The sequence below is a fragment of the Rousettus aegyptiacus genome, unplaced genomic scaffold, assembly GCF_014176215.1.
Source record: "Rousettus aegyptiacus isolate mRouAeg1 unplaced genomic scaffold, mRouAeg1.p scaffold_m13_p_4, whole genome shotgun sequence".
Taxonomy (NCBI): Eukaryota; Metazoa; Chordata; class Mammalia; order Chiroptera; family Pteropodidae; genus Rousettus; species Rousettus aegyptiacus.
The window spans coordinates 43021216-43043903 of NW_023416307.1; the positions used below are offsets into that span (position 1 = coordinate 43021216).

The 22688-nt window shown below is 38.3% G+C and overlaps 1 long non-coding RNA gene across 1 annotated transcript; it reads right to left on the minus strand.

The window, feature by feature from the left end:
• Nucleotides 1-7775: 7775 nt before the first annotated feature.
• Nucleotides 7776-22409, minus strand: LOC107505894. Its single transcript, XR_001595804.2, has 3 exons — nucleotides 22192-22409; nucleotides 17051-17107; nucleotides 7776-16427 (listed from the first exon to the last, which is right to left on the minus strand). It is a non-coding gene; the product is annotated as an uncharacterized LOC107505894 (long non-coding RNA).
• Between the last annotated feature and the right edge of the window lie 279 nt (nucleotides 22410-22688).

Below are 22688 nucleotides of genomic sequence, written 5' to 3' on the forward strand. Positions count from 1 at the left end.
TTCAAGCATATGGCATTCAGAGAAAAGTGGGTTAGTGGTACTAATACCAGACAAAATAGTCTTCAGAATCAAAAAGGTGAAGAAAGATACTGAGGGACACTTCATGATGATAAAGGGAATCATGCACCAAGAAGACATAACTCTTATTAATATTCGTGCTCCCAATCAAGGAGCTCTGAAATATGTAAAGCGACTACCATCAGAACTAAGGGGAGAAACAGACCCAAACACTGTCATAGTAGGGGACCTAAACACCCCACTGTCAGATATGGACAGATCATCCCAACAGAAAATCAATAAGGAAATAACATCCTTAAACGACACCTTAGACCAATTGGACATAATTGACATTTACAGAGCCTTTCATCCCAAAACAGCTGCTTATACATTCTTCTCTAGTGCACATGGAACATTTTCAAGGATTGACCGCATACTGGGATACAGAGATAGCCTCAACAAATATAAGAGAGTTGAAATCATACCAACCATATTCTCTAGTCATGATGCTTTGAAACTGGAGATCAACTGCAAAAAGAAAGTGGGAAGAACCACGAATACATAGAGATTAAACAACATGCTACTGAGGAATAACTGGGCCAGAGAAGAAATAAAAAGAGAGATCAATAGATAGACAGAAATGAATGATAATAATAGTGCATATCAGAACTTTTGGGACTCGGCAAAAGCAGTCATAAGTGGAAGGTTCATGTCATTACAGGCCTATCTCCAAAAACAAGAACAAGCCCAAATAAAAAAAACCTAATGCTTCATCTTAAAAAACTAGAAAAGGAAGAACAAATGAAGTCTAAAGTCAGCAGAAGGAAAGAAAGAATCAAAATAAGAGTAGAAATAAATGAAATTGAAACAGAACAAAACAAAACTAATAAAAACAGAAAATAAATGCAACAAAGAGCTGGTTCTTTGAGAATAATAAAATTGACAAGCATCTGGCTAGACTCACTGAAGAAAAAAGAAAAAGGACACAAATAAACAAAATCAGGGATGAAAGAGGGGAAACTATGACAGACACTGCAGAAATACAAAGGATCATAAAAGGATACTATGAAAAAGTATATAATACCAAATTTAATAACCCAGAAGAAATGGAATAGTACTTAGAAAGGTACAACCTCCCTAGACTGAATCAAGAAGAACTGGAAAATGCAAATAGACCAATCAGCAATATGAAAATTGAAACGATTATCAAAAGCCTACCAAAAAGTAGGACCAGATGGCTTTACCAGTGAATTCTACCCAACATTCAAAGAAGATTTATTCTTTTCAAACTTCCAAAAATTGAAGAGGAGGCAATACTTCCCAACTCATTCTATGAGGCCATTATTACTCTGCTACCTAAATCTGGTAAAAATAACACAAAAAAAGAAAACTACAGACCAATATGTCCCATGAACACAGATGTAAAAACCCTAAATAACATGCTAGTAAAACCCTAAATAACATACAGCAACATATTAAAAAGATTATATACCATGATCAAGTGGGCTTCATCCCAGGTGTACAGGTTTGGTTCAACATATGCAAACCAATTACTATGATACATCACATTAACAAATTAAAAAATACGAATCATATAATCATATCAATAGATGCAGAAAAAGCCTTCTACAAGGTACAGCATCCATTTATGATCAAAACACTTAACAAAATCGGTATAAAAAGAAAGTACCTTAACATAAGAAAGGCCATATATGACAAACCCTCAGCCAACATTATACTTAATGGTGGAAAACTGAAAACTTTCCCTCTAAGATCAGGAACAAGACAAGGCTGTCCACTATCACCACTGTTATTCAGTATAACATTGGAGGTCCTAGCGAGTGCAATCAGTGCAAACATCGCTAGCTATTAGGGAAATGCAAATCAAAACCACAATGAGATACCATCTCGCACCTCTAAGAATAGCTATAATCAAGAGAAAGATATAAAATGCATCCAAATAGGAAATGAAGAAGTAAAACTGTCACTACTTGTGGTTGACATGATTCTCTATATAGAAAACCCTAAAGACTCCACAAGAACACTACTAGAAACAAAAAGCAAATACAGTAAAGTTTCTAGATACAAAATTGACATTCGAAAATCCATAGCATTCCTATACTCTAATAATGAAATGTCCAAAAAAGACGTGGGAAAAAATCATTCCTTTTGCAATTGCAACAAAAAGAATAAAATACTTAGGAATAAATCTAATGAAAGGTGAAAGACCTATATAATGAAAACTACAAGACCCTGTTAAAAGAAATCAAAGAAGTTACAAAGAATTGGAAAGATATTCTGTGTTCTTGGATTGGAAGAATCAACATAATTAAAATGATCATATTACCTAAAGCATTATACAGATTTAATGCAATCCCCTTCAAAATCTAACTGGCATTTTTTAAAGAAATAGAAAAAAAATCATTAGATATGCATGGAAGTACAAAAGACCCCAAATTGTCAAAGCCATCCTGAGAAAAAAAGAACAAGGCTGGAGGCATCACATTACCTAACTTCAAATTATACTACAAAGCAACAGTAATCAAAATAGCATGGTATTGGCAGTAAAACAGACATGCAGACCAGTGGAACAGAATTGAGGTCCAGATGTAAACCCATATTTATATGGGCAAATAATTTTTGACAAAAAAGCCAAAAACATACAGTAGAGAAAGGAAAGCCTCTTCAATAAATGGTGCTGGGAAAACTGGAAAGCCACCTGCAAAAGAATGAAACCAGGCTGTTGTCTATCACTAAACGCCAAAGTTAACTCAACATGGATTAGGACCTGAATCTAAGACCTGAACCAATAAAATACATAGAAGAAAATATCGGAACTAAACTCAAGGATCTTGGACTTAAAGAGGATTTTTTGAATTTGACCTCAAAGGCAAGGGAAGTAAAAACAAAAATGAATGAATGGGACTACATCAAACTAAAAAGCTTCTGCTCAGCAAAAGAAACTGTCAACAAGGTAAAGAGACAACCATCAGAATGGAAAAATATATTTGCAAGGAATGCCTCAGATAAGGGCCTAATATCCAAAATATAGAAAGGACTCATATGACTCAATAACAACAACAAAAAAACCAAACAACCCAATCAAAAAATGGGCAGAGGACCTGAACAGACACTTCTCCTTAGAGGACATACAAATGGCAAACTAATATTTGAAAAAATGCTCAACATCACTAGCTATTAGGGAAATGCAAATCAAAACCACAATGAGATACCATCTCGCACCTCTTAGAATAGCTATAATCAAACAGGACAAGTAATGACAAATGTTGGAGAGGATGCAGAGAAAAAGGAACCCTCATACACTGCTGGTGGGACTGCAAATTGGTACATCCACTATGGAAAACAGTATGGAGGTTCCTCAAAAACTAAGAATTGATCTTTCATATGATCCGGCAATCCCTCTATTGGGTATTTACACCAAAGACTTGAAAACCCATATTCGAAAAGATATTTGCACACCGATGTTCATAGCAGCATTAGTCACAGTGGCCAGGACAAGGAAGGAACTGAAGTGTCCTACGACAGATAATTGGCTAAAGAAGCTGTGGTGCATATATACAATGGACTATTACTCAGCCATAAGAAGAGATGAAATACTGCCATTTGTGACAACATGGATGGACATTGATATAATCATGCTAAAAGAAATAAACCAGACAGAAAAAAGCTGAAAATCACATGATATCACTTAAATGTGGGGCATAATCCTAAAAGCACCAAATGAACAGGACAAAGAAAGAGAGACTCATGGATATGGACGATAGATTAGTGGTTACCAGGGGGTAGAGGGTAGGGGTGGGAGGCGGATGGGGTAAAGGGAGTCAAATATGTGGTGACAGAAAGAAATCTAACTATGGGAGGTGAACACACAATGAAATATGTACGTGCCTTACTGTTAAAGTGTACAGCTGAAACTTATTGGATTTCATTAACCAATGTCACCATTAAAAAATAATAAATTAAAAATATGTAGAAAAATATGAATAAAGAATGACAGTAATGTATTAACAAGTACTTCAAGTGGAAAAGAATTAAGTGCTCAAGTGCTCAATAGAGCGAATGGCTGAATGGATAAGAAAACAAGACTCTTACATATGCCATCTCCACGAGACTTCAGATTAAAAGATACTCACACATTAAAAGTAAGGGGATGGTAAAAGATATTGCATGATGGACCTAGAGGGTAGTGTGCTGAGTGATATAAGTCAGATAGAGGAAGACAAATGCCATATTGCATGTATATGTGGAATCTAAAGAACAAACAATCTCATAGACAGAGAACATTTTGAGGGTTACCTGAAGGGAAGGGGGTTAAAGAGGTTGGGAGAAAGTGGGGAGGGAATTAAGAAGTACAAATTGGTAGTTACTAATAATCATGTAGATAGAAATAGTATAGCATAAGGAATATAGCCAATTATATTGTAATAACTATGTATGGTGTTAGGGGGCACTAGACTTATTGGAGTGATCACTTTGTGAGTTATATAGATGTCTAATCACTGTGTTGTACACCTGAAAGTAATATACTATTGTATGCTAACTATAACTGACAAATATTTTTTTTTTAAAAAAAGAAAAGATCCTCTCTAATTAACCACTGATTCCATTAGAAGACAGAATTTCCTGTGGTCAAAACATAACCTGTCTGAATCAGGAGACTACCTATTATCTTGGGTATGACACATAATTCAATTTTTTTAAAAGTATCAATGCTAGAGTTTAGTCAAAGCCCTTGTCACAATTGGAAGGCAGGTGAGCCCAGATCCCACTCAGAAACAGACCATTTTAATGTAGAGGAGTCCAGCCAACCTTGCTGGCTCAACCCAGCTCGGTCAGACCTTTGAAATTCTGAAACTCAGCATTTCATTGTCTCACAGTTTATGAAGATTTTCTTGATATACTTTGAGACTCATACCCCAGTGAGAAAGGCAGTCTCTTCCTTCAGATGAAATGAGGCTCAGAAAGGTCTTCTCCATTGTCTAATATACAACTGTTGGGAAAAACTGCGACTTTAAGATAACCTGGCTCCTAACTTCTGCTTCTTGTTTCTTGGTTCATTCTGGCAGGATTCTTCCCAGGAGGAGGACCACTTCCATAAGCTGAGAGTTCACAGTTTCAAATCTGAGCCTGAAATTTTATTATGGGAGTAAAGCTTTCTTTAATTATCCAGGCTTAGGATACAGAAAGCAATAGAGAATTTTATATATGGATTCCTTTTTCCTGCACTACAGTTTTCCTCAATGTAATGTCCACAAGTTCTATCACCCAAGTACAACCACCCTCATATGCACAGCCAGGTGTTTCCTTCATTGTGTTTAACCACTGGGTTGTCTTTAACCACTTTGTCTTACAACTACATAATATTGCTCTAATTCCCACAGATGCAGGAACTGTTTTTAAAAATTATGTCCTAAAAATATCTATACCCTAGACCTTCTTTATAATCCATTTTTTTCCAAGCCTACTCACTCACGCCTATGACATTCACCTCAGATATATTTCTGTGTTTGGGGCAGCTATACATTTATAAGGTAGAGTCTCCTATTCCGTTTTGGGAATAGAGAATTCCCTGCTAATATCGGAGGAAGAGATGTGCTGACCTATATGATAACTTGGTACAAAGAAAAACATACCCTTCCTCCGGGCAAATGTATCTTTGTACAAGGGTGTGGCTTGGCAAGGGGAATTCTCATAGTTTCAATCCCCATTAACTCTCTGGGCCAGGCATCTTTGTGCAATACTCAAATTGCACAATTATATCAAGTAGCCCTGAGTCCGAGATCATGAAGAGTATTATCTTAAGATATATTTTCATGGCTGACAAGACAAATACACAAGCTCATCTCACAATCTGTAATTACATTTCAAGATTTTAATATTTGCTCCCAAACTAATAAGTTCCATGAGAGTAGGGTAAGCGAAATGAATAAAATGTGATTAAAATGCCAGTGCCTACTACAGTGCTTGGTACATAGCAAGCACTCATTATTTGTTCAATTCTTTTTATAACTGTCTTCAATACTTTGGAAAGAACAAAAAGTTTACCTCTGTCTACAAGTTTATCTATGGCAAACATGGGAACCCATACAGAGAAGAGTGAAGATAGGCAACCATTTCCAAGGCAGATACAGCTAGCTGTAATAATTATCCAAGGTGACAAATTCTAGGCCAGAATCTACAGTTGCTTCTGGATACTGTTTAATTTAAACAGAGTAGCAACATAAATGACTAATTCTATGACTGGTCCTCTTTTGAACCCTGTTCTTTCCAATTCCATCCTTGTCTCTTCCTCCAATCCATTTACCCTACTACGGCCCATGTGAAAAGAAACCTGATTAGAGTTTTTTAGCTCAAAGCCTTTCAATTGTTTGTTTAGGAAAAAAGATTAAATCCTATGATAATTTATGAAGCCCTGTGTGGTTCGGCCTCTACTTACCTCTGTAAACCCATCTAGAGTCATTCTTTTTCTTTCTATTTTCTAGCCTTAACCTTTCACTTCCTTATGTCTATAAGACTAATTGATTCTTGGGGCCTTCACACATGTTCTTTCCTTTGTCTAAAATGCTGGCCTCCCCCCAAACACAATCATCACTTACCTGACTCTTGCCCGTCCTGCAATTCTCAGCTTGAGTTCTGAATGCACAGTGAACGCATAATGTAACATGGGTCTCCCCACTTTCCCTTAACCCCACCTCTCATTAGCCTATTCCTTTATAGTCCGTATCCCCTTCTGTCCTGTTTTATACATCTATCGGATATGATGAGCATCTATCCCTTCCAGTATAGACTATAACTCAGTGAAGGTCTGTTTTGCTCACTGGTATAGTCTTAGCATTACCCAAGGCTTTGGCATATCACTCAGATTCTAGTGTTTATTGAATAAATGAAAGTACAGTTTTTTAAGGTTCAGAGAGACATATTAACATGGCATGGAGTAAGGTAGTATGAGGAAGTATGAGTAAGGTAGTATGAGGCAAGAAGAAAGAGCATCCTTGTCATTACAGCCAGGGCTCATTGTCATTCAAGTCTCACAGGCAGCTCGAGAGCAGTTCATGAGGCTGTAGCAGTCTGAGCTGTCCGGCTCTGCTGGTGTCTGAGCAGCAAAAGCTGGCATTCCTTGGTTCCCGCTGTTCCGGACTTGTTCCTGCTATTGTTCTTAGCAGCATTCTCCTGCTTCTCTTGTTAAATGTCCATCAAGAAGAACTTTTTTCATCTTTTAAGAAATTGTTCTTAATGAAAAAGTTATTACCAGCTCAATACAGAAAGATTAATAAAAGCAATGGAACACTAAATTTATTATCCCATTTATCTGGGGAAAAAATAATAACAGCATGATATAACAGCCTTCCAGATAATATATATGTATACCCAGAAATAATGTATCTATAAAGTGAGACATTTGTAGATAGCATTTTCTAACCACAATTTATCTAAGCAATACATGACTTTGTTTGGAACTTTTAAGTAGTCACAATAACCCTTTATATTTGGAGATCTTAAACCTGTTCCAATGTTTCACTATTACAAATAATACAAAGCTGAAATAATTGGGTGAAAATAAGTAGTAATCTAAAAAGAATGTAATTCATCTCCACAAAACTTAAAATATGAATCTTTACATTTAAACTAGGTAATGTATTATAAAACCATCCAATGGTTTGTTCATATTACTATTATTTTAAAAGCTAGTAACTGTGAATATTAATTTTTAAAATCTAATCATCAAGATTAGCCAGTTTGCTATCTACTGAATTGCTTTCAAATTATATGTCATCAGTCCACTGGATGATCTTAGACCTTCTATTAATAAGAAATTTCAAGTTATGAACTTGTGTCAAAAGGGCATGAACAGTTATTTTAAAAAGATTTAGGTGCAAAAAAAGTAAGTCTCAGATGGTGAGAGTGATTAAATTATGGCAGCACAGTCCTACTACAAATAATGTTAGAGATACGTGAGCAGTATGGATCTGTTGTGACAAAGGGATTTTTTCCTCCAACCCTAAGCTGGCAGGGGTGGTGGGTAATATACAAAAATTATACATGGAGTCTGTCTGAGTTCACACATAGTATCTTATGTGCCTTGTTAACCCAGTCTTTTCTGATGTGACCCAAACTTTTCTCTTGGCTTTTCTCACATAGTCATCTTATTGCAAGGTGACTAGTCTATGTCCAGCATCTCCTCTAAGATGCAGGCAGGAAAAAGAGGAAAAAAGAAGAGCAGAAGGGCACATGCCCTGGTGCTAACCCCTCATTAAGAAACTTTACTAGAAACCCCTCTCAGCACCTTCGGTTACTCCCCATTGACAAAGACTATGTCACACTGGCATCCTTACTGGTAGTGGAGGATGGACAATGCAGTTTTCTTAGCTGAGCACCTTGTCACCTCCATGCAAATCAGGACTCTGTTAAGGAGGAGGAAGAATGAATAGAAGGGTAGATAACTAGTAGCCTCTCTTATATACAATTTTGGTAAAGATGGCTTAGGTAGACTTCTGGGAATTTCAGCTCCCAAAATAATGTCCCCCCCCCACAAATGGGGGGAAATGTAAAAAAGAGAAAAAAAGGTTTTCAGTAGGATGACTTATTAGTTTGGCTATTAAAAGGGTGGAAAGCCCAAATTGACAGGCAACCCATAAATGTCATGAGAGAGGAATACCAAGAGAAATAATAGAGATTATCAACCATACTGTCTGTCCTTCAAACCTATATCCAAACTTCAGACAGTTTTAGGCAAATACCCCTAGTAGGGAGACCAATGTTTCCAGATTAGGACACTTCCCTAAATGGAATTGCTTTGGAACATGAGGCTTTATGTGCAAGTAACAGATTAGTGTGTATGTAGGCTAGGTATACTATAAAGTAGAGTGTATTTGAGACACAAATGTTTCATGGAAACCAAGACACAAGTACCCTTGCAGGAGTCAACACGCTAACAGAGATAACAGATAGACCTGGAAACACTGGTAATAAAGATAAGATACATGACTATTTCTGCCCCTTCGTCTCCTCTTCTCCCCATACAAAAGAAGAACTTTTAGCTACCTACCACAGTTCATCCTAAGTTGACCAAATGATGACTTCAGCTAGCTGTAAAAAGCAATCTAGCTGGCCCTGTTCTACTTAAATATCTATATTAGATCAGGTATACAATACAATGGTTATACATTTATACAATTTATGAAGCCATCCCTTAATTACTCTAGTACCCATCTGGCACTACACACAGCCATTACAATATTGACTATATTCCCTATGTTGTACCCAACATCCCCGTGATTGTTTTGAAACTACTAATTTGTACCTCTTCATCCTTCCACCTTTTTCACCCAGCCCCACAACCCTCCTCTCCTCTATTTTCACTCTTTGTAGAATTCACAATCACTTCTATAACAATTTCTACCAGTGGCTATTTGGCTCCAACCACTTCAGAAACAAGGCTGGGAAGTGCAGAGGAAGAACTGGACTGGGCTTCTGCCAAACCAATGAGTCTATCTTCCCCTCCCTTGAGAACAGTGGTGGTACTGGCCAGGGTTCTCAAAGTCATCCTCATTTGAAAGTCCTCTCAAAGAAAACCTTATTGTAGTAAGACAAAGAAGTGCAGTAGAACAAAGATGTTCATTGTATTATTCCAGGTACTAGTTCCCAGTAAAAAGGTACATCGTGTTCCTCTCTGGGGACTCTTTGAGCTAGGACTCTCTGACCAGGCATTGCCCAAAAGTTCAATGCCAATGACATACAACTGGAGCTGGAGCTAACTCTGCATGGAAATTTTCTGAAAGAAACTCAAAGAGATATCTGCTGCCTTCATTGAAGACAGTGAAGATAACTTCTAAAAGGGCTGACTATAAAACCGATTTAAATAAGCTTATAGCCAATGAGCTAGTAGTCCTCATTCTATCAGGTAATTCTACCTTGAAGGAATGGTTGCACTCATTGCTTTAGACATCTTGGGTGACTCAGAGACCTATAATAATTGACTTGTCTCAAGAATATACTAAAGTGCATATATTTGGCTATATTCCAAGTTATCTAATTGGTCTAGAGGTTACAACTATGGAATAACGTAGATTTTCAAACATTGGAGATATATACTTTATTCCAGAACAATTTAAGGATGAGAAATCATGGCACTAAATAAAAAACTAGGCAAAATCCAGAAACGAGATGGCATGTATGAAGGCTAAGTTTAAATGTGATAATAAATGGGAGGCCCCATTGTAGTTATAAGAGGAAATGGGTGTAAAAATGGGGGCATATTAGCCTTGTCGACTTTATATCAGGTGAAACAGGGTTAATTGTAGCTGGCCATAGAACTGAACTTGTCAAAGAGATGACCCTTTCCCCACACTTTGAAACTTCCTGGTCCCTAATGTCTGAAGCATAGTCCCCAACCCTATTTAAATACACTTCTCTGAGTTTGAACTGAAAGGAATAGGCACCTTTTGATAACAAGGATACTCATAGAGGTCCTATACTATAACATCCATGTTAAGTACCAAAAGGTGGACTCTTGATTTTGACAAAAAGTGTAGGCCTGCTCCTAATTCAACCACCAATTGGATATGAAGACCATACACACACTGATGACTGCCTGAGGAATACAGTGAGAGCTGCTATTTGGAACTAACTAGATCAGCACTGGGAGCCACTAAATGGCTTCTCAAAATCTCTATTAAGCTCAGGAATAGAATTTACTATATAATTTCTGCAGTTCAGATTGACAGGGCAACCTCAGAGATCTGCGATATAGGTACTATATATGACCAGCTATGCAACGGTAATGCTGCAGCAATGGTAGCCATAAGATGTATGGTAATCTAAAACCACTTGTCCTAGAGATTAGATACTAACTGGGGAGGGAGGAGGAGAATGTGCTATTAAACCAGAAAAATACCTACATCCTACACAACTCCCAAAACACATTCAGTAAGATATGTCCATAAGGAAGTGACTAAACTCAATGCGCTTCATGTGGTCCTGGTTCTCCACACCTTTTAGTGAAGTGTAAATTTATAATAAGTTTATTATTTGTGAAAGCAATGTTTCTATTTTTAAGTGATAGGTTATACGAAAATAATAAATAATGGCATCATGCTTGTCTGAAGGTAAACATGTTGGTCTAGATAAATGTTATCAACTAAAGGGTGGTGGGGTCGTGATTTGCATTGTAACAAAAATTTCAGTGGTTGGAAAGCCTCTGTGTTACATGGAAAGCACCCTTGTTATTTGTAACTGAACTGGAGAGTTTCTACATTTTGTGGTACAGTTTGAAAGTCTGTATTCAACACGTGAACTTTAGGTTCAGTAACAAGGAGCTAGAATATAGGTGTACTGGTTTAGATATCAATGACATCACTCTCTAAACTGATAAAAATACAGACTTAGGGGACTCAGCACCCCTCTTATCTGGTGGGACACCCACCCTGCACTAGTCCCACAAGCCCACAGATTCTGAGCACACCACAGAAAGAAAATCAAGGCACATGCTATACTGCCTTGAGGAATCCTCTGCTATAATTAGTTGGGTTATAGCCTTTAACTGAGATAAAGTAATGCTCATTGCCATCAGGATTAAATTCTGACATTTATCATGACCCACAAGCTTATAGGGGTCAAGGGCTCCACCATAACCAACCCTTCCCACCTTCAGGTGACTGTCAAGCACCCTTAAAGGACTCCAGAGAGAGAGAGAGTTATCAGAGTTTGTTCATGCCTACCCCAAGGCTATCCTACAGGGATAGTTACAAATCCTAATTGTCAAGCACTAATTAGAGTATTCAAGATGAAGTATCTTACCAAATACCTAACAACCTCTGACCTCTGGAAAACCTACTATTTCCCTTTCCAATGGTCATGTGTAGTATTAGTGTATTTCTATTTCCAATCTCCTTCAAAAAATAAGGTAAATATAATGGACTCATTCTTGTCCAAAAAAATAAAATATGTCTGACTTGTCAGGAATAGATTTGAGAAGAGATATTTTCTCTTTGAGAATCTTGCCTACCTCAAGGGATCAACCTGACACAGGAGTCAAACAGGAAAAAATGATGATGCAATATACTTTTGTGAAGCAGAGGGAGGTGGTTAAAATACTACTTAACAAATGCTTAGAACTTGACAGTAAATAAAGTTTGAGGCATTCCATATACTATCTCAGACAGAAACCTTCCTAGGGATAAGAGCGCAAGTCACCTATGATTCTTAGTTTGATGTTTCCAGACTGATTAAAGCTATGGAAAAATTAAACTTCATAGAAAGTACCACGAACTGTGAAATAGATTCCATACGAGGCACATCTTTGCATTTTGTGAGGCTTTCTGAAGTTGTGGAAAGCATTCCTTGACATCCACCAGTAAATATCAAAGCACTTTGGAGTGGCTAAAGGTCATAAATGTGCAACACTGGGAATCTTTTCACAAGGAGAGGTTTTGTACCAAAACCCTCTTGAATGTCCCATGTCTGTATAAAGTTGTAAGCTAAAAACAGAAGTTTTTTTTCAAGGATATAATAAATATCCATGGATTTTTAAAAATGTTTTAGAAGAAAATCCAGTATTTTAAAAACATACTGTGCATTAGTAATTTATTTTCCAGATTTCTCTTTTCTGGTAATGATGGCTCAGGTTGTTTGCATCAGTCCTACAGCTGAAAACAACTAAAAAACTGGATAAAATATTTTAAAATAATCTTTTTAAAAGCATCAAAGAGATTATAAAATAGTAAGTAATTATCAGGCCAAAAGTAAAGAGTCATAGATCTAGAGAAGTAAACAGGCTTGAAGCCACTTTTCCCCTGATAGCACCAGCTAATCCCAGAAAATTAGAACTTCCATTTTGTTAGACTTTTGACAGAATAGAATAGAAAATGAAACCCTGGGTCGACATGGTTGGGGAATCTGAGAGAAGACCTTCCCCTATAACAATCTGAGTGCCAGAATCTCAGACTGAAAGTAAATGAGAATTGGAACAATCTGAAGAGTATTAAAAAAATAGTGAGGATCCCTTGAGTTCACGAGGAAACACTAACTTCGAACACTAGTCCAGACTGGAAGTGCCCCTAGGTACCTAGCAGAAGCAAATGCAAATACTCTTTGGAGTAAAGTATTTTCATTAGAGGCCTCATAATTATTCCTACAAAATAACACTTCAAGTGCAATGACTAGAACAGAGTTAAACTTACCCAGCATATAAAAAATTAGAATCAGTGAATAAAACAGACAACGAAAAGAGGTCATCAGAAACCCTAGCTGTAGGGGCCCAGCACCTGTGTTTGAATAGGCCATCTGGGTCATTCCGATATATGCTAAAGTCTGAGAATCACTGCTTTGAATCACACAAATATGCAGCCCACAGAAAAATGTGTAAGAGTATTAGGCCTGGAGAAGGGCCCAAGAATTTGCATTTCTAACAAGTTTCCAGATGATGCTCATGCCAAATCATACTTTGAGGAACACTGGTATAAAAAAAAGGAATTACTATACAGGTCAGGATAGTGGTCACCTGTGGGGAAGAGAAGGGCTACAATTTGAAAGTAACATGAAGATATTTCCTGAAATGCTGGCAATTTTCTATTAATCTTGGTGGTGATTACACAAATGTAATCATTAAATTACAAATTTATACTTTAAGGAATAATTAAATCACCGATTGTCCTTTTACCATTCAAATATATACGTCAAATTTCACTGCACTAATTCTGTCCACCATCACCCCACCACCTTTACTTATAATCAACTCCCAAAGTAAAAAAGTGCAAAAGGTTGTGAAATTCCAAGACTAACTTCCTCCCTTCACTTTAGTTCCTAGTGTAATTAGGTCACGAAATTAAATAAGCTTTAAAATTAAGTCAAGAAAAATTTAGTCTAAGTCAGAGAGCTGGTCTGATCTATAGTCTTAGCTCCTCATCCCCAATGTAAAAAATACTTGAAAAATGAAAAAAACCAAATACCTTAAACTTTTAACAAGAAAAAGTAGCCAATGTGAAAAGTTACCGCTTTAAGTTTTCCCCCAAGTTAAAAGAAAAGGGGAGAAATTCTACCTTTCACCAGTCTGAAATTCTTACTCTAAAGAGGCAAAGATGCTTGCCTCTCTCCAAATACAATAAAATGAAATATCTAATGCTGGTTGTAGTGACAAGATCCTGCTCTTTTTATTAACCTCCAGCTATTGAGGAAAGCAATATTCATCAACTGGCTTTAAATCTGTAACTACTTTAAAATATATAAAGTTTTCTTGTAGAAAGGCGGATAATGAAGAAAAAGGTTGAAGAGCATGATATTAAACTGATCGGTACCGACTGTACTTTTAAATTCCTACTCACAAATCCTCAAAAAGCATTAATGAAATCTGGGATGTGGACACCTGTTTCCTTTGTGTAAAAATACTTTTTCTAGGGATTGAATTCTTCTGTAAACTTCAAAAAACAGTAATATTTGCCTTTTTTTTTGTTTTTTTGTTTTTGTTTGTTTTCAGTATCAACATATTGTACTATACAAGCCCTCACTTTTGCTTCACGAGAAAACAATTATAACGGTATCACAGTTTCTAACATTGGCAGCTAGTCAGTAGCTGCCTGTGCCTTGTAATATTCCAAACAAGTATCTGACAAGCAAATGGTTCCCACAGGCAGGTGTGGGAATGGTGCCTCATCTTTGGAAAGCTATTGGCTGAGGCCATGGCAATAACATGTGCACCTGGGTTTTGTTATGCCCATAAGCATCATGACAGTAGTCACAAACACACCCAACCTTTCCATTTGTATGGTAAGAACTGGCCAGACCTGTTCTGCTCAATTCCTACTAAACCAACCTTTTGCCATTGCATTGAGCTAAATTCACATGCCCCTCACAGCTTCTTCTTTCTTACACCATCACAATAGGACTGTGTGCACGATGCCTAATCATATCAACTGCAGGCAATGTAAAAGACAGTACTGATGGCTTAGCAAGAATCATTCCTGGATCCTGAAGGTTAGATGCAGACAGTTTGGTTTGTGAAAGGCAATATTTGTAACCCTGTGAGTTGGTCTCCTGGAATTTCAAGGTAATGTAGTAGGAGACTTGGAAACTCCCCATCCTGGGCAGACAGAACTTTAATATCACTGGCCTAAACACCTCTCCTGAGATGAGTCGAAGAGACTTGAGAAGCCACATTCACTGAACATCATCAACTCACGTTCTCTGTGTCGTTTACTCACAGTGTATCCTTCACCAAGCCTCAAACTCAGTCTTCTGCAGGATCACTTCGATTTAGAAAGTAATAATTATTTTTTAAAAAGGGCATAACCTAGTAAAGCAGTGTTCTCTTTTCTTCCCATTGTTGACAATACCTTAAAAACTGAATTGGTTCTTCAAAATCACATCCTCATTCAATTCTCTTGACTAGAAAATTCCAGACTATGAGGATGCAGCTGAGCTTGTTATATTAAATTGATTGTTTCACTTGTCTGAGGATGAGTAAAACAAATATAGTGTCCTTTCATTAAGGGCCACAAACTATATTCAATTAAGAATGCTCCAAGCATTTTGGACCATAGCCAAAGTTAGCTTTAAGAAACCATCCTACAGAACTTTGCAGTTTTATAACTTTCAACACAATCTAAATATTCTCTCCTTACTCCTGGGTTACTACTATTGGGTTTTGCCTTTGTGAGACTATCATGTTCACATGTAATGATACTGGTGCCACTTAAGAGCTGCATAAAGTCATCTATGTCACCCAGTAGGTATAAAGAGGATTGCTTTCAGGTTAGGTGAAAAGACTTTATCCCATCTATAGTTATAAACAATATTTTGTTATATTAATACCTGACTAGAAACAACAATCACTGGCCTTCAAAGCATCCCACTTTTTCAAGAAAGTCAGCATCCCTGCCAACAGACTCCACGATGATATACCTGTTGACCGTCCTGCTCTCCTGTGTGTCCTCTGTGTGGATCATAAGAACTGGTTTGGAAAATTGTGGGATTTTTTACTCATTTGTGAATCTCACTGTGGCTTCATGAGTTGATAATGTCCATGTTGTCACCTTTGAGCCAAAGTTTTTTATACATATCATTCTTTGGTTTTATTCTCAATTACTTTATCATAAATGGAACTGATAAAATTTTTCAGCCTCAATTTCTTCTGTATGGCAAATGGTTTCTGAGGAATCTTCAATTTTGAAATCATAAGTTTTCAAGTATATTATATACAGAAATAGAGATCTTTCTGCAAGTTGTTGCTGTTGTTGTTTTAGCATTTCCACCATTCCTGAGTTACATACATTCCTGAGTTTGACCACACTTGTCTGTGTAATTCATACTCTCTGTTGACTTGTAGTGAGTATAAGACATCACTGTACCATTTTCTAAATTCTTTTCCTTAGCATGTCCTCTTTTAGCTTTCTTTACATCTTCATTTGGCATATGACCTAAAATCAAAATATTATTTAAAAAACTTTTTCACATATACACAACTCCCCCTCTCATACACTTTCCTGCAGGTTGAAATCTTTACCTCCCCTCTGTCTTTGACCATTATCATAGTGCTTAAAAGAATTCTGAAAACGGACTGCATGGGCTCAAGTCACAATGCCATCATGTTATTCATGTTACCATGAACACATTACAAAACCTTTATTCCTCATTTTTCTGATCTGGAATATGTGAATAGTGATACCAAATGTCATAGGGTTATTATGAAGGTTATATGTGCAAGGATTCAATGTGTTAATGAATGTAAAACTCGTAGGACAATGCTTGACACATGATAAACACTATATATCTTAGCTATTATTATCTACAGCCATATAAACCCCACAGCTGTTGGGATTATGTATGTTCCTAGTCTTATTATTTCTGTGTTGTTATTACTATACTAATCAAATTATCCTGACCATTTAATAGGAAGGTGTCATATATATAGCCTAAAAGCTCAATAAGAGGCCTTAAGTATTTCTCTTAGATATTTAAAGATACTCAAAGGAATAAATGAGCAAATGATAGAGCCTTCATCAATACACAAAATAAAGAGCATTGCACTGAGGTCACCTACCTCATAGATATTAGTGCTGGCTGAAGGAGTCACAGACACCCCTGGCTCCTGCGATACCTGAAACAAAACCCACAAGACCAGATGTACCACTCATGGCAACGTAAATCAAACACGTCCCCAGAGGGTTGACAGCAAGATTATATACATTCACGTGCACATACACATACACATTTACCCAGAGGTCATCAATATTCTTGTTGTTGAATGCATTTGCTGTGCATAACCTTCATCCCCCTCCACAAAAGTACACAAACATTTTTAAAGATTCACTCTGAGTTTCTCACCTGTTAGAAAAATAAAAGTCCAAATCTAGTGCTAGCCATATGTTGAGTACTGTTGTTTAAAAGAATAGGCATGAATCCAACTCTTCAACTAGAGTTCATTTAAGCAATCAGATACATCTGCTGCTGGCAGACAAAAGAATGGCAGAAACTACTCATTTTGCTTTTTGTCTATTTTAGGAGACTTTTTCATAAGAACCTCTCCACCTTAGTAAGAAACAAATATTTCCCATCTTTTATTTTCTCAAGAGGCTTTTACTATCTCCATAACCATTTTTGTTTAGAGGCAACACTCTTAAATATTTCAGTAACTTGGCTTCTGCCTAGAATGTAGAAGTGTCGAGAGAACATTGCTCTCACCGTAACCAGAAAAGTTGCAGAATAACTTTTCTTGAACCTATCAGAAAGCTGAGGTTTGGGCGACCAACTGGACTTTTCTGGCTTTAGTACAACTAAAAGCCCTATGTCCTGAGAAACTCCTCAGTCCCAGACAAACTGGGATAGTTGGTTATACTAGCAAGGGTTGCAGACCAATCCAGTAGCCTGAAATCCAGAGAAAGACTGGCCCCACCAAGGAGAGATAGGATGTGAGCACTTTAAAAAGAGATATCAAGCACCATAGAAGGTGGTAAGAATTCAGCTAAAATTGTTAATGAATTGCTAAAGGCCACGTGTGGACTAGCATGAGAATATAGAACCCGTGGGAGCCTCAGAGAAAACAGCTTGCTCTCATTTTCAGTCTCTTCTGAGTGCAGATGAGGAAGATTTGGGATGAGGCAGGAGACCAGAGAGACCCTCCCTTGGTGGTGACCGGCCTGTTGAAGGAGTAAGTTCCCACTATAGAAAAGACAGAAGTCCTGCCCAGACTCTTTCTTACACTTGAATAGCCTCAAGTTGTTGCCTTGAGGGCCCAGGTAATGACCTTTGATATGGGATAAGGGTAGGAGTAGGAAAGGACAAGCAAACAAATTCTATCCCTGGGGAAGGAGGGACAGGAAAAGTCTTGGGCCCAGGATCTCAAACCAATACAATTGTAGGATGCTCTTATAGGAGACTCTCACCTTCTCAAGATCCATCAAAGATACAAGGCAGAATTTTTTGTGCCACAGGAAGACTGAGGAACTGAGAAAGCCCCACTCTCAAAGATTAAACATTTGAAGTTTGCCTAAGAGAGGCTGGACTAGGGTGGCTGAGAGTCTACTTGGTTCCACTACCGAGCTAGCAAGCACAAGGTAACAACAAGCAGGGAGAAAGAGAAGTACCGAGAGAGGCCTTTTTGTGGTGCAGGTTTTACAGGGAGGCCTAGAAGCTGATAGTGGAAGGGAAACATTGAGAAAATTCTTCCAGCCCTCCAGCCCACACCTTGAGCATAAGGTAACACTAGAGGAAATTTAAATGAGCGGTGTACTGAGGGTGGAACAATAAAACCTAAATCCAGCTTAACTACTGATTAGACTGATTCAACACCCTGCATTACTGACCTAGCAGAAGAAGAAACACTTATTTTGAGGCATACATTCTCTTTATCTTAATCTCTACTATCTACACAAGATACCTGCATTTGATAAAAAATTATGATACATAAAAAAAGAAGAAAAACTCATTAACAAGAGAGAAAGCAATCAACAGGATCTAACTCAGAGATAACCCAAATATAGAAACTATGAGAATTTAAAATAACTTTGATTAATATTTAATCATATACGCTAAAGGTTCTAGTAGGAAAAGTGGGTAACATAAATGAACGAATGGAAAATTTTAGCAGAGATAAAAACTATATAAGTCAAATGGAAATGCTAGAAATAAAAAACATGGTAACAGAGATGAAGAATCAGTACACTCAATACAGCTAAGGAAAGTGTCAGTGAACTTGCAGATGTGTCAACAGAAATTACCCAAACTAAAATACAAAGAGAAAAAAGTGTGAAGAAAACACAAAAGAGTATTTAAGAGTTGTGAGGTAATATCAAATAGTCTAACAGAAGTGTGTTTGGAATCCCAGGAGAAGAGAGAGATAGCAAAAGAAATCTTTGAAGAAGTAATGGCTGAATCTTCCAATTTCTTCATTAAAGCTAATTACTTTTTAAGGTGGGGTGAGTGACAAAAAAGAAGTCAAGCCAAGACAGCTGTAATCCCATAATTTGTAACAATAACTTGGAGTGAATGTTGGTGAGGTGACCATCCTCCTTTCCTTATTTCTTCCTTCCCTTCTCTCCAGTTTCTCTGCAGTTCATTTCTGCAAAACTGGACAGTCAAATCAGGAGAAACAGTTTTTCCAGCACTGATTTGGTTCTAGTAGCAACAGCTGACACAGGTTTGAGGCTCTCCTGTATAAGTGACTGTCATTCTGCAGTTCTAGACTGCTTGTGGTTAGGCTGCAGTTCTTAAAATGCTAAGGCCTTTGGTTTGAGGTTAGTTAGGTTAGTAAGGTTGTGGACGATATAGATGCTATGGTAAGGGTAAGTAAGAGTACCTTCTGGGAGATGGAGGGCAGTGTGAAGGGGAAGAAGCAGTTTTTCTGAAAATTTCAAATAGTTTCCAATACTCTAAAATCTTTAGAAGAGTGCTTTCCCAAAGAAATATAATGTGAGCCACAAGTACGACTTAAATTTTTCTGGTAGTCACATTAAAAAGCAAAAATGAACTGGTAAAATTAATTTTAAGATGCCAAAGAGTAGGGGGGAGGGGGAGGTAGATGAGGTAAAAGGGGTCAAATATGTAGTGACAGAAAGAAATCTAACTATGGGAGGTACACACACAATGTAGATATATACGTGCCTTACTGTTAAAATGTACAACTGAAACTTATTGGATTTCATTAACCACTGTCTCCAGAAAAAATAAATTTAAAAAAATTAATTTTCATATATTTTATTTAACTCAATATATCCAAAATGCCATTTCAACATGTGATCAATACAAAAATAAAATACTTTACATTAAAAAGTGAGACTTTAAAATCTGGTGTGCATTTTACATTTATAGTACAGCTTATTTCTGACTAGTCATATAACAAGTGCACAATAGCCACATGCAGTTTGTGGCTACAGTATTAGATGGCACAGCTTTAGAACCTCTTATGTTCCTTCTCTAAGTCTCTTACTTCCTCCACATCATGTCAAACAATGCGGCCTCCCTTCTCTGCTCGTCCCTGCCCCATACCCACCTGCACCAGCCTTTCCAGGGCACCTGTGAAACAGTCCCAGAGCACCCCTTAATATATGACCTGAGTCTTCACCTGCCTCTATCCTTAGGCAAGGAGCCAAACATTGCTGCCCTTAGGGGTGTAGCCCTTCCACATTCTGCACATTCTTCAAAAGCCCTGAAATATGATGGGAGGAGGGCGAGTATTGGATCACAAACGTCTCATGATTTCAATGACTCTCAGTTTAGTCAATAGAATCATCCCTCCTCCGTCTCTTGATGTCTTAGTAGCTACTGAGAAGTCTAGAGTAGAACCCCTTTTAACTATGTTTTTATATAATTGAATGTCATCGAGAAGGCCTTTGGGAAAAGATGAGAGTTGAGGCCAGTACCAGGTGCGAAATTTGCTGGGCCCAGTGAAAAATGGAAATATGGAGCCCTTTGTTCAAAAATTAACTTCCAGATTGCACCTGAAGAGCATTACAACAAGCACAGGACCCTCTGAGCACAATGTCCTCCTGAGCATGAAGCCCTGTGTGACTGCCCAGATGGAACTCCATGAAGCCAATCCTGGTTGTGAACTAGCATAGGGATAACAAGAGAGATTCCATTTTAAAACCACACTCCATCCTGTCTATAAAGTCAAAAATAAAAAGGGAAAAACCCGAGTTGCCATTTAACTGCCTACTGCCCACATCCTAAATGCACATAAGGAAGAACATAATGCAGTCAGCAGAACTTGCAAAAATACTCAACGTGTGTTTCTCGTGAAGATAATAGTTGTAAGAAAAATCAGAGACTGTGAAATTCCTTCAAAAGTTTTTACAGAACCTGAAAGAAAACTGTCCTGAGACAAGATTGAGCAGGTATCTGTTGACCATGAGATGGAGACATTGTTTGCTGACCACAGCAGTAATGATGGTAGAACAGCCTAATAGCTTCCTCTCCCTTAGTCCCCTCTAATGGAAGAGCCTACAAAAACCCTGCACACAATCCTATGGGGAACCAGCTAATTCCTTTCTTCTTGCTGGTTCCCTGGTGCACTAGCTTTCAATAAAGTTTTGCTTGCTGAACTTCATATCTTGTACAGTGCTCATTTCTATGACATTGAGACTCAAGAACCTGACATTAGTTGGCTCCGGCTACAGTTGGGGCTTATATCTCTGGAGGACGCAAAGAAGTGGTGATATTTCCAGGACTACCCTTGAGGAACTGGACCTTAAAGGGGACTCCAAAGTCATATCTACTAAAATTCACCGTGAAAAACAATTTTGAGCCAGTGAGAACCGCTTGGAAAGAGGTAGTGAGGGGATGCAAAAAGTAGGCAAGACACTTGATTAATCAGTGTTGTTACTCACGTCCAGGGTATTCATCAGGTCAAGCTATTGTGGACTTTAGCTGGGCAATAACAGACTGCACCTGCAAAAGCGACTTTCGGGCCAGAGCAGAAATCCTTACGAATCTACTTTATAATCAACTTTCCAAGCCAGAAACAGGCGCTAACGACGAGTGACCTCCAGAAGCTACTATCTTGGAGTTTGGGCCCTGCCACGGTTTCCAGTCACTGACTCTGCTTGGCCAGACTGGGTCAAGGTCGAGAGCAAGGCCAGCAGCAGTTGTCCGCACGTCTGCTTCTCTCCCACTAGGGGGAAGCACAGACCTTCATCTGAAGGAGATTAGGGAGGGTACCGGGGACAGGGATGGTCGGTCGCCCACCTGGACCGAGGCATCACCAGGTCTGCGCACACCCCACCAGAACCACATCCATTGTTCTTGAAGCCCGAGGCAGCAAAAGGCAACCGAAGATTCGCAACTGCCCCGGCTCTAGCACAGCCGCGGCCACGCTGTCTCAGGGACCTCGGTGCCCCCGAGCCTCAGAGACCCCTCTTCCCTCACTGCTTTCCGGAGGCGACGACTGTCCGGGCTTTCACTAGCGGCCGCTCAACCGAAACTAGGGCCTGGAAGCGCGTGGCTGCGGAACGACAGTTTCCCGGGCGACAGGCCGCGCCCCTCCGAGAAGCAGCGGGTAGGCAGCTGGTTGCGGATCGTCATGCGCTTTGGGGCCTCTTTGGGGTCTCTGTTCTTCCCCAGTTCTCTGCATCGCAGAAGCTTTTATTAACAGCTTGGCAAAGGTGCTTGGCACACAGCGTGCTTTAAGTCTCATTTGTTGGATAAACGAGTAAAAGATTTGCACGCCACGGAGGGTGCGAGCA